This window comes from Capricornis sumatraensis, chromosome 16 (genome assembly GCF_032405125.1).
Source record: "Capricornis sumatraensis isolate serow.1 chromosome 16, serow.2, whole genome shotgun sequence".
In the NCBI taxonomy this organism is placed as follows: domain Eukaryota; kingdom Metazoa; phylum Chordata; class Mammalia; order Artiodactyla; family Bovidae; genus Capricornis; species Capricornis sumatraensis.
Window position 1 is genome coordinate 46,420,454 of NC_091084.1, and position 9,184 is coordinate 46,429,637.

A 9,184-nucleotide genomic window follows, 5' to 3' on the forward strand; every position below is an offset into this window, starting at 1 on the left:
ACTGAAGATGCTTTTTTTTTTTTTTTCAATTAGTATGCTTGGTCCGGCCTCCCAAGCCAACGACCCCGTCCCCTAACTCCAGTCCTGCCACTCACTCCACCAGAATTGTTGCTTTTGAACTGTGGTGTTGGAGAAGACTTTTGAAAGTCCCTTAGACTTCAAAGAGATCCAACCAGTCCATCCTAAAGGAGATCAGTCCTGAGTGTTCATTGGAAGGACTGATGTTGAAGCTGAAACTCCAATACTTTGGTACCTGATGGGAAGAACTGACTTGTTTCAAAAGACCCTGATGCTGGGAAAGTAAAGGTAGGAGGAGAAGGGGACGACAGAGAATGAGATGCTTGGATGGCATCACCAAGTCCATGGACGTGAGTTTGGGTAAACTCTGAGAGTTGGTGATATACAGGGAGGCCTGGCATGCCGCAGTCATGGGGTCGCAGAGTCGGACACGACTGAGCGACTGAACTGAACTGAACTGAACCGCCAGGAAGAGACTGAATTTATGTAAGTAAATCCACACAGCTTTGAGATTGGGTTGGCGTGCTACACTTGATGATAGCCTGCACTGTCCAATGACATCTGGGACATGGTTACCATGTAGGAAGTGACTGGCAGAGAACACATTAAGTCAGATATATCTGAGGTGGCTGGGTGCTTAGAAAGATTACCCAGCTCTTCCTGCTTTTAGTGTGTCTTTTTCACAGCAGTATGTGGACAGATACAATAAAACAGATATATATCAGGACTCCCCCAGGTGGAAATAATGCCTCAGCATGAATTTCACCTGCGACAAAATCAAATGTACAAAATAACTTATATTGGTGTTATAAGCATGTCAAAACCATACCAGATATAGTAGAACATTTTTGATGGCCTAGAAATGATAAATGTAAATTACTTGTTCTCATTGTTGCTAGTTGAATATACGTAAACTATCACTGATGTGAAAATCAAAGTGATTTACTGGACACTCAGTAAAGGCAAAAAAGACTAAGTTCCAAATGTTGGATCTGCCACTTCCTAGATGTATGTATGTTTTTATGTTTTTGTTAAGTTTCTTATCCTTTCTGAGCATCAGTTTTTAAAATATGATATTATAAAATAATTATAAGTTCATAAAAATTGTAAAATTAAAACCTTATAATAATAGTACTTTATTTTTTGCTGTCTTGCATACAGGGTCATCATTGCCATCTTTCTAAATTCCATATATATGTGTTAGTATACTGTATTGGTGTTTTTCTTTCTGGCTTAGTTCACTCTGTATAATCGGCTCCAGTTTCATCCATCTCATCAGAACTGATTCAAATGTATTCTTTTTAACAGCTGAGTAATACTCCATTGTGTATATGTACCACAGCTTTCTTATCCATTCATCTGCTGAAGGACTTTTGGACTCAGAAGGAGAGGGAGAGGGTGGGATGATTTGGGAGAATGGCATTGAAACATGTATACTATCATGTAAGAATCGAATCGCCAGTCTATGTCCGATGCAGGATACAGCATGCTTGGGGCTGGTGCACGGGGATGACCCAGAGAGATGTTATGGGGAGAGAGGTGGGAGGGGGGTTAATGTTTGGGAACGCATGTACACCCGTGGTGGATTCATGTCAATGTATGGCAAAATCAATACAGTATTGTAAAGTAAAATAAAGTAAAAATAAAAATTAAAAAAAAAACAAAAAAAAATAATAGCACTTTAGAGAGATGATAAGACTTGGGACTGCTACTACCATATACATACAAATATAATAATACATTTATTATATAAATATAGATAAATAAAATATTAGAGTATATTTAATATAAAACAGACATATTTATAAAATATAGTATATATTGAAAATAGTACAATGTATATTAATTGTTAATATATTGTACATATAATATACATAAATATTGTATAAAATATAAATAAAATATAAATGTAATGACAATTTTCAATTTATAGCAGCAGTAATGATGACAATTTTATTTTATTTATTTTTTAACTGAGAAGTTTGGTTTTTTTATTGAAATACATTTGACATTTGGCTGTTCATGTCAGCATAGACTGAACACTGGTTCTAACACATACCTTGTGAAATTAGTAACATTATTTTAGCAGAAACGTAATAGAGGCAGAGAAGTTACATATTTGCTCAGTCATAAAACTAGTCCAGATATTTTGACTTCAAGCTAAAAAGCCCCAATTATAAAATCATCTGATTGATATTTTTTCTCCATTAAAATTTCAGTATTACCATATTTCTACTAGAAAATATCAAACATATTGGTAAGAACATCCAGGCTTTCTACAAAGTAACTTCAATCAACTTAATGTATTTCCTATTACTACAGAATTTCTTAATTGGGGAGGTCATGGTGGAATTAAGCCTCTTGAGTGAAGAGGTGTTTATTCCCTGTAGAAACTGAGAATGTTGCTCCAAGTTTGTGCAATTGAATTTTCTTAGGTCCATATGGGATATTTTTACGGGCTGCTGCTGCTGCTAATCGTGTCCGACTCTGTGCAACACCATAGATGGCAGCCCGCCAGGCTCCCCCGTCCCCGGGACTCTCCAGGCAAGAACACTGGAGTGGGTTGCCATTTCCTTCTCCAATGCATGAAAATGAAAAGTGAAAGTCAAGTCGCTCAGTCGTGTCCGACTCTTAGCGACCTCATGGACTGCAGCCTACCAGGCTCCTCCATCCATGGGATTTTCCAGGCAATAGTACTGGAGTGGGGTGCCATTGCCTTCTCCGATTCTTATGGGCAAATCTATGTAAATTGGGAGTAGATTCTTTAGAGAAAGATTCTCCTACATCAAACAATTCAATGCTGCATAATATTATAAAATGAGTGCATTGAATCACTGAGTTGTTTTTATGGGAGTATTTCTCAAGTAAAGAAGTGAAATATATGTTTAAATGAGATGAAAATCAGAGGCAATCATTAGGTTAGGAATTGAAGAGTCTATTAATGTACCTGTCAGTGGGTTTACTATTTACAGTTTTTCTCGATGATAATTGGAGATGCCTATCAGTGCTCAGGTAAGAATGCCTACTACACCATCTTTCATATTCAAGCATAAGTTTGGGCAATAATTAGAGCTCTAAGTAGTTTGCTTGCACTAATTATCGGTTCATAGAGGTTTGTAGCTGGAGTGGCAGATGGTCATAAATAAGGCTAGTCATGGAGAAAGATGAAATCCAGAGGAGGAAGTGATTTGCCCAAGGTCATTTACAGAAAGTTAACATTAGAGTCAGAAGAACATGTCAGTGAATTAGGCCAGCATTTTAGTTTATATTAAAAGGAAAAGATGGACCATTTGGGTTTAGTTTAGTTTTTTTTTTTTTTTAATGAAGGCAGCATGTTTAAATTTGTTTCTAACTTTATCAGCCTCAGGAATTTGTATATTTTTAATATACTCTAAATTTTCTTATTTTTAAAACTAATTTCATTTTACCCACCTGGAGTTTAATATATACTTTTGCGTACTAGAAATGGTACTTAAAAAGTTTATTTTTCCAGTAGAGTTTACTAATTTGGAAAAAATTTTGATATCTAAAATATAATTATTAAAGTTGATACAAACATTTGATTTTAATTTATCACTATGGCCAAATTCAGTAAATCACCTTGCCTTTTATTCTCTGCTATTGTCCTAATGATCTGAGCTCAAGACAACATTACATGTCTTTAGACTGCTTGTCTTTCTGTCCTGGCTTCCTCATGTCCGACAGTGAAATTCTGCTAGTTTTCAAAGCATCCTCCAAAGGCCAATTCTCGTACTAAGATGTCATTGAATAAATACCTTCGATTTCAGCGAGCCAGCCTTCCTGGCTTCCACTTCATGACCCTTCTACCATGACATCCTGTGCTTATGGTTATTCACTCTCCTTTTCCATTCAGAAGTAATATTCCCCTCTTTAAGTTTCTAGAGTATTTGTCCTGACTCTGGTTTCCCTTAAATGACAAGCTGAGAAAAGGCATTTTATTTTACTGACAGAAGGAGACTCTGAAGGTTTGGGGAGTGAGGGTATTATTTTGGCCAGGGTGTGAGGGATAGATTGGAGGAGAAGTTACAAAACCTGGAGAAGCCAGTTTGGAAACCATTTAACGATGGGAGGGAGGTTGAAAGGAGAGGAAAAGAGGCAGTGAGCTGGAGCAGTGAAAGTAGGCATGAACTTGCTGAGCCCAGAGGGACTCCAGATTTTAAAGATCAAAGCGTCCCAAAGTGAGGAGGATGTTAGAGGCAGGGGAGAGTTGGTCTGGATGACTGGAGGGGAGATCAGGGGAGAAGTGAGGTGCTCTGCCCAGAGAGGGGCTCAGGAAGATTGGGGGGAAGATGATCAGCTCTGCCTGGGGCTGGCTAGCCCATAGGACTCCGACAGCACGTGTGCCTCCTACATGCTCAGCCACCACGATTCCAGTCTTTCTTCAGCTTGTGTGTCATCTGAATGGAGGGGAAGCTTTGCAGGCTGCAGTTTTCCAAGAACAAATCAGAGAAACACTCATGTCAGAACCAGAAGAGATGTCTTGGGTTATTTGTCTGCTCCCAACCATACAGGGGAACCTGAGTGCAGGGAGAAGCAAGGACTCATCTTGGAGGTAGTGACAGAACTCATTCCTCCAATCTAGTAGTATTTCCAATCCTACAATAAGCCTCTGGAGAAGGCAATGGCACCCCACTCCAGCACTCTTGCCTGAAAAATCCTGTGGACGGAGGAGCCTAGTAGGCTGCTGTCCATGGGGTCGCTAAGAGTTGGACACGACTGAGCGACTTCACTTTGACTTTTCACTTTCATACATTGGAGAAGGAAATGGCAACCCACTCCAGTGTTCTTGCCTAGAGAATCCCAGGGACAGGGGAGCCTGGTGGGCTGCCGTCTATGGGGTCGCACAGAGTCGGACACGACTGAAGTGACTTAGCAGAAGCACAAGAAGCCTCAAACTTCTACAAAAGCCATGGATTTATTCTGGGCTCTTATTTTGAATTTGATTTAAACATTACATTCCTTAAGGGCAGAAAACCCATTCCCTGGGCTTTCCTAATTTTAATATTTATTATTCCATCTATTCAGCAAATATTGGTTTATTATCTATTATATCATTTAGTATCTATTCCAGGCACTGAGAATACAGTGAATAACAGAACAAAGTTCCTGTGCTCCTAGCATAAAACTCTAATAAATATGTGGTATTTCAGTTGGTGATGAGTGTTACAGCAAAAAAGAAATCAGGGAGATGGGAGTCAGTGAATGATGGGGTAGAGAGTAGTGGGAGAGTGAGAGAGAGAGAGATTGAAAGAGAGAGTGGATGTGTAAACCACAGGATCAGAATGACAAAAGTGGTATTTTTTTTATATCTTGAAAGTCACTTTGATGGTCACAAGGATAGGCCATGGAAAACTGACCTCTAAAGTTTCTCATTCAGGCAAATTTCAGTATAATTAGTCAGATCTACTCTGACTAGAAACTGGAGTGCTTGTACAACTTACTTAGGTTTATCTGAGATAAGTGCATTTAAATTCAACCTCTTTTAAATGTTTCTATATTTGTTGGGGTATATAATCATATCATATTTTATTTTAAACAAAGTTATTATAAATGAATGTTGGCATTTATAGTAAATATTCACCAAAATTTTGTTTTAATTTTGAATTACTAATTATAATTTTTCCAGATTTTTTTTGCTATTTGCTATTTGTTTATTTGAAATACTTAATTTGAAAGTTCATATATAAACATGAAATTGAAAGAACAGAGATGCATACATCAGTGTATTATAATAGACAATAGATTCTGAATAATATAATGTCTGTGTATATTTTAAGGAAAAGATTAATTTTCCACCTAGCAAAAAACTACTGGTGAACATCTGCTATTATTTTGTACTTTTGAAACAAGATTTCTGAGCCAAAATGCTTCACTTCTTTATTTGTACTTGGAAGAGTCCCTATTCCAGTATATTAGCCATTCTCAAAAGTGCCAACTTGATTCTTCAGAATGAACTCATCATTGTATTGTCTGTCAAGAATATCATACTCAAACTCTCATCTATTGGATTTTTACTTTATAATTTACATACATGGTCCATAAAAACAATCTACGCTTCACTACTGAAATGAAAAGTGAAAACCAAAGCTATGTAGTTGACGTCATCTTCTTGGGCTTTTCTAATTTTCCTCAACTCCAAGGGCAGCTCTTTTGGGTGTTCCTGGTTGATTATCTGGTGACTCTGCTGGGAAATGCCATCATTATAGTCGTCATCTCCCTGAAACAGAGCTTCCACGTTCCCATGTACTTGTTTCTCCTGAACCTGTCTGTGGTGGAAGTGGGTTTCAGTGCAGTCATCATGCCTGAAATGCAGGTAGTCCTTGCCAATGAAGAACCTACGATCACTTTTGCAGGCTGTTTTTCACAGATGTATTTCATTCTTTTTGGTGGGACTGAATGTTTTCTCCTGGGGGCAATGGCTTATGACCGATTTTCTGCAATCTGCCATCCTCTGAGCTACCCAGTGACTATGAACAAAAGGGTTTTCATGAACTTAGTAATGTTCTCATGGGTCTCAGGGATCATGGGGGCTACTGTACAGACCTCATGAGTTTTTAGTTTTCCCTTTTGTGGCTCCAATGAAATTAGTCATCTTTCATGTGAGACTCCCCCAGTGTTAGAGCTTGCATGTGCAGACACCTATTTGTTTGAGATCTACGCATTCACTGGCACCATTTTGATTGTTATGGTTCCTTTCGTGTTGATACTCTTGTCCTACATTCGAATTCTCTTTGCCATCCTGAAGATGCCATCAACCACTGGGAGGCAAAAGGCCTTTTCCACCTGTGCCTCCCATCTCACATCTGTTACCCTCTTCTATGGCACAGCCAGTGTGACTTACTTACAATCCAAATCTGGCTACTTCCCAGAAACCGAGAAGCTGACGTCATTGGCTTACTTTCTTCTTACACTTCTGCTGAATCCACTGATCTATAGCTTGCGCAACAGTGAGATGAAAAGAGCTTTGTTGAAATTATGGTGAAGAAAATTGGACTTACATACCTTCTGACTGTGCTGAGAAGGCATGGGGTATTTGGTCACTGCTCAACGGAACTCTACTTAAATTTAATAAATGACCAAACATTCTGCATTTCTCAGCATGAACATATATAATTTGCTTAGTTTTTCAAGTTTGAGAATACATTAGGAATTTCTCTCTTTTGATTGTTGTCATTCAGTTTTCATTGATAATATGTTTTGATAACATGGGGCAGGAGGAAAAGGGGACGACAGAGGATGAGATGGCTGGATGGCATCACCAACTCGATAGATGTGAGTTTGAGTGAACTCCAGGAGATGGTGATGGACAGGGAGGCCTGGCGTGCTGCAATTCGTGGGGTCGCAAAGAGTCGGACATGACTGAGCGACTGAACTGAACTGAACTGAACTGAATACAACAGTTTATTTGTTTCTCTGTTATAAGTATCCAAGATATTCCTGGATTATTGTTATTAAGATGAAGGCTCAATCAACACCTAGTTCCATATGTTCATGGTCTTCCCTGGTGGCTTAGACAGTAATGAATCTGCCTGCAATGAGGAGACCTGGGTGCGATCCCTGGGTCAGGAAGATCCCCTGGAGAAAGGAATGGCAATCCACCCACTGTTCTTGCCTGGGAAATCCCAGGGACAGAGGAGTCTGTCAGACTACAGTCCATGGGGTCCCAAAGAGTCGGACATGACTGAGTGACTAACACACTTTCTCTCTCTTTCCATATGTTCATACATACTGCTATTTTATTTCTATATGACAGATTCCTCAAAGTGAGTCTGATGGATGAAGAGTATGTGCTTATAAATTTTAATGGTTATGGCAGAATTACTTTTCAAGATCATTGTAATTCTTCAAACTTATCCAAAGGCTCACTCTGCTGCTGTAACAGGGTAGAGCTTCAAGAGACCAAAAAAATAGATGAGATTTTACTTTCTGCAGTAAATCTTCTATAAATATGTAAATAAAATTTAGCTATTTGGGGGAAACAAACTGTTCCACTTAAGGGTCTCACACAGATTATAATTCAAAACAGAATTTCTCTTGATGTTTTCCCATATAGTCACCCAATGTTGGGGACCAGAGAATTCCATGGGAACTTCCTGAAGTCTCACTTGATACTGTTAGCATCTTTCTTCACTTGTAGACCACAGTTTTTAGAGACTTTTGTTAAATTTCCCTTTATAGTCTCAGATCATAGACACTTTGTTTATCCATGTAGGATGGTTCTTCTTTTTTTTTTAATTGTGGGAAACTAAGTGATTTGTGTGCATTTTCTAAGGTCGTTGAGTCATATCATCAATGGTGTGATCTTCCTCAGGATTATTTCTCATTTTCCAACATCTGGAACATGGAATGCTTGCTTCCTCCTTTAATGTTGCTATTTGTACATAGAGAGGGGAGTGCATTATTGAATCTACATCATAGGAGCTTCTGCTCTCCTTAGTTTCTGCTCCAGGGGTGGTAATAAAGGGATAAAAACGATTTCCATTGTCATTCAGCTGTGAGAAAACCAATTTGTGATTACTAGAGCCTCTGCCGAAAAAGTGGAGCGTGAAACCGTGAAATCGGAATTTCGCAAACATAATAAAGAAATTTCATCATCAAATGGTTGTAACCAGTTTGAATAACATTTGAATCTTGTATCATCTTCTTTTCAGAAGGGCATTAAACAGGCATTTGGAAGTCCTTTTAATCAAATGCTGTCTCTGAGTGAAGTTTGCTTCTCATAGCCCTTAGAGGGGCCAGTTAAATAAGGCCATTTAGGAAAAAAAAGTCTCTGAAGCCTAAACCCAAGCCAAATATACAGCTTTGTTTTGATTTTTGTTCTTCTTCTTCTTCTTCTTTTCTTTGGTATACACTTTCTTTCTTTTTTTCCTAATAATCATGCAATTAATTAATTAATTTATTTTTTACTTTACAATATTGTATTGGTTTTGTCATATATCAACATGAATCTGCCACGGGTGTACACATGTTCCCCATCCTGAACCCCCCTCCCATCTCCGTCCCCATACCATCCCTCTGGGTCATCCCAGTGCACCAGCCCCGAGCATCCTGTATCATGCATTGAACCTGGATTCGCAATTCCTTTCACATATGATATTATACATGTTTCAATGCCATTCTCCCAAATCATCCCACTCTCACCCTC

General features: G+C 38.5%; 1 pseudogene; it reads left to right on the forward strand.

Moving 5' to 3' along the window:
• Positions 1-6,106: 6,106 nt before the first annotated feature.
• LOC138093147 (olfactory receptor 10A3-like) lies at positions 6,107-7,048 on the forward strand (annotated as a pseudogene).
• The last annotated feature ends 2,136 nt before the right edge of the window (positions 7,049-9,184 follow it).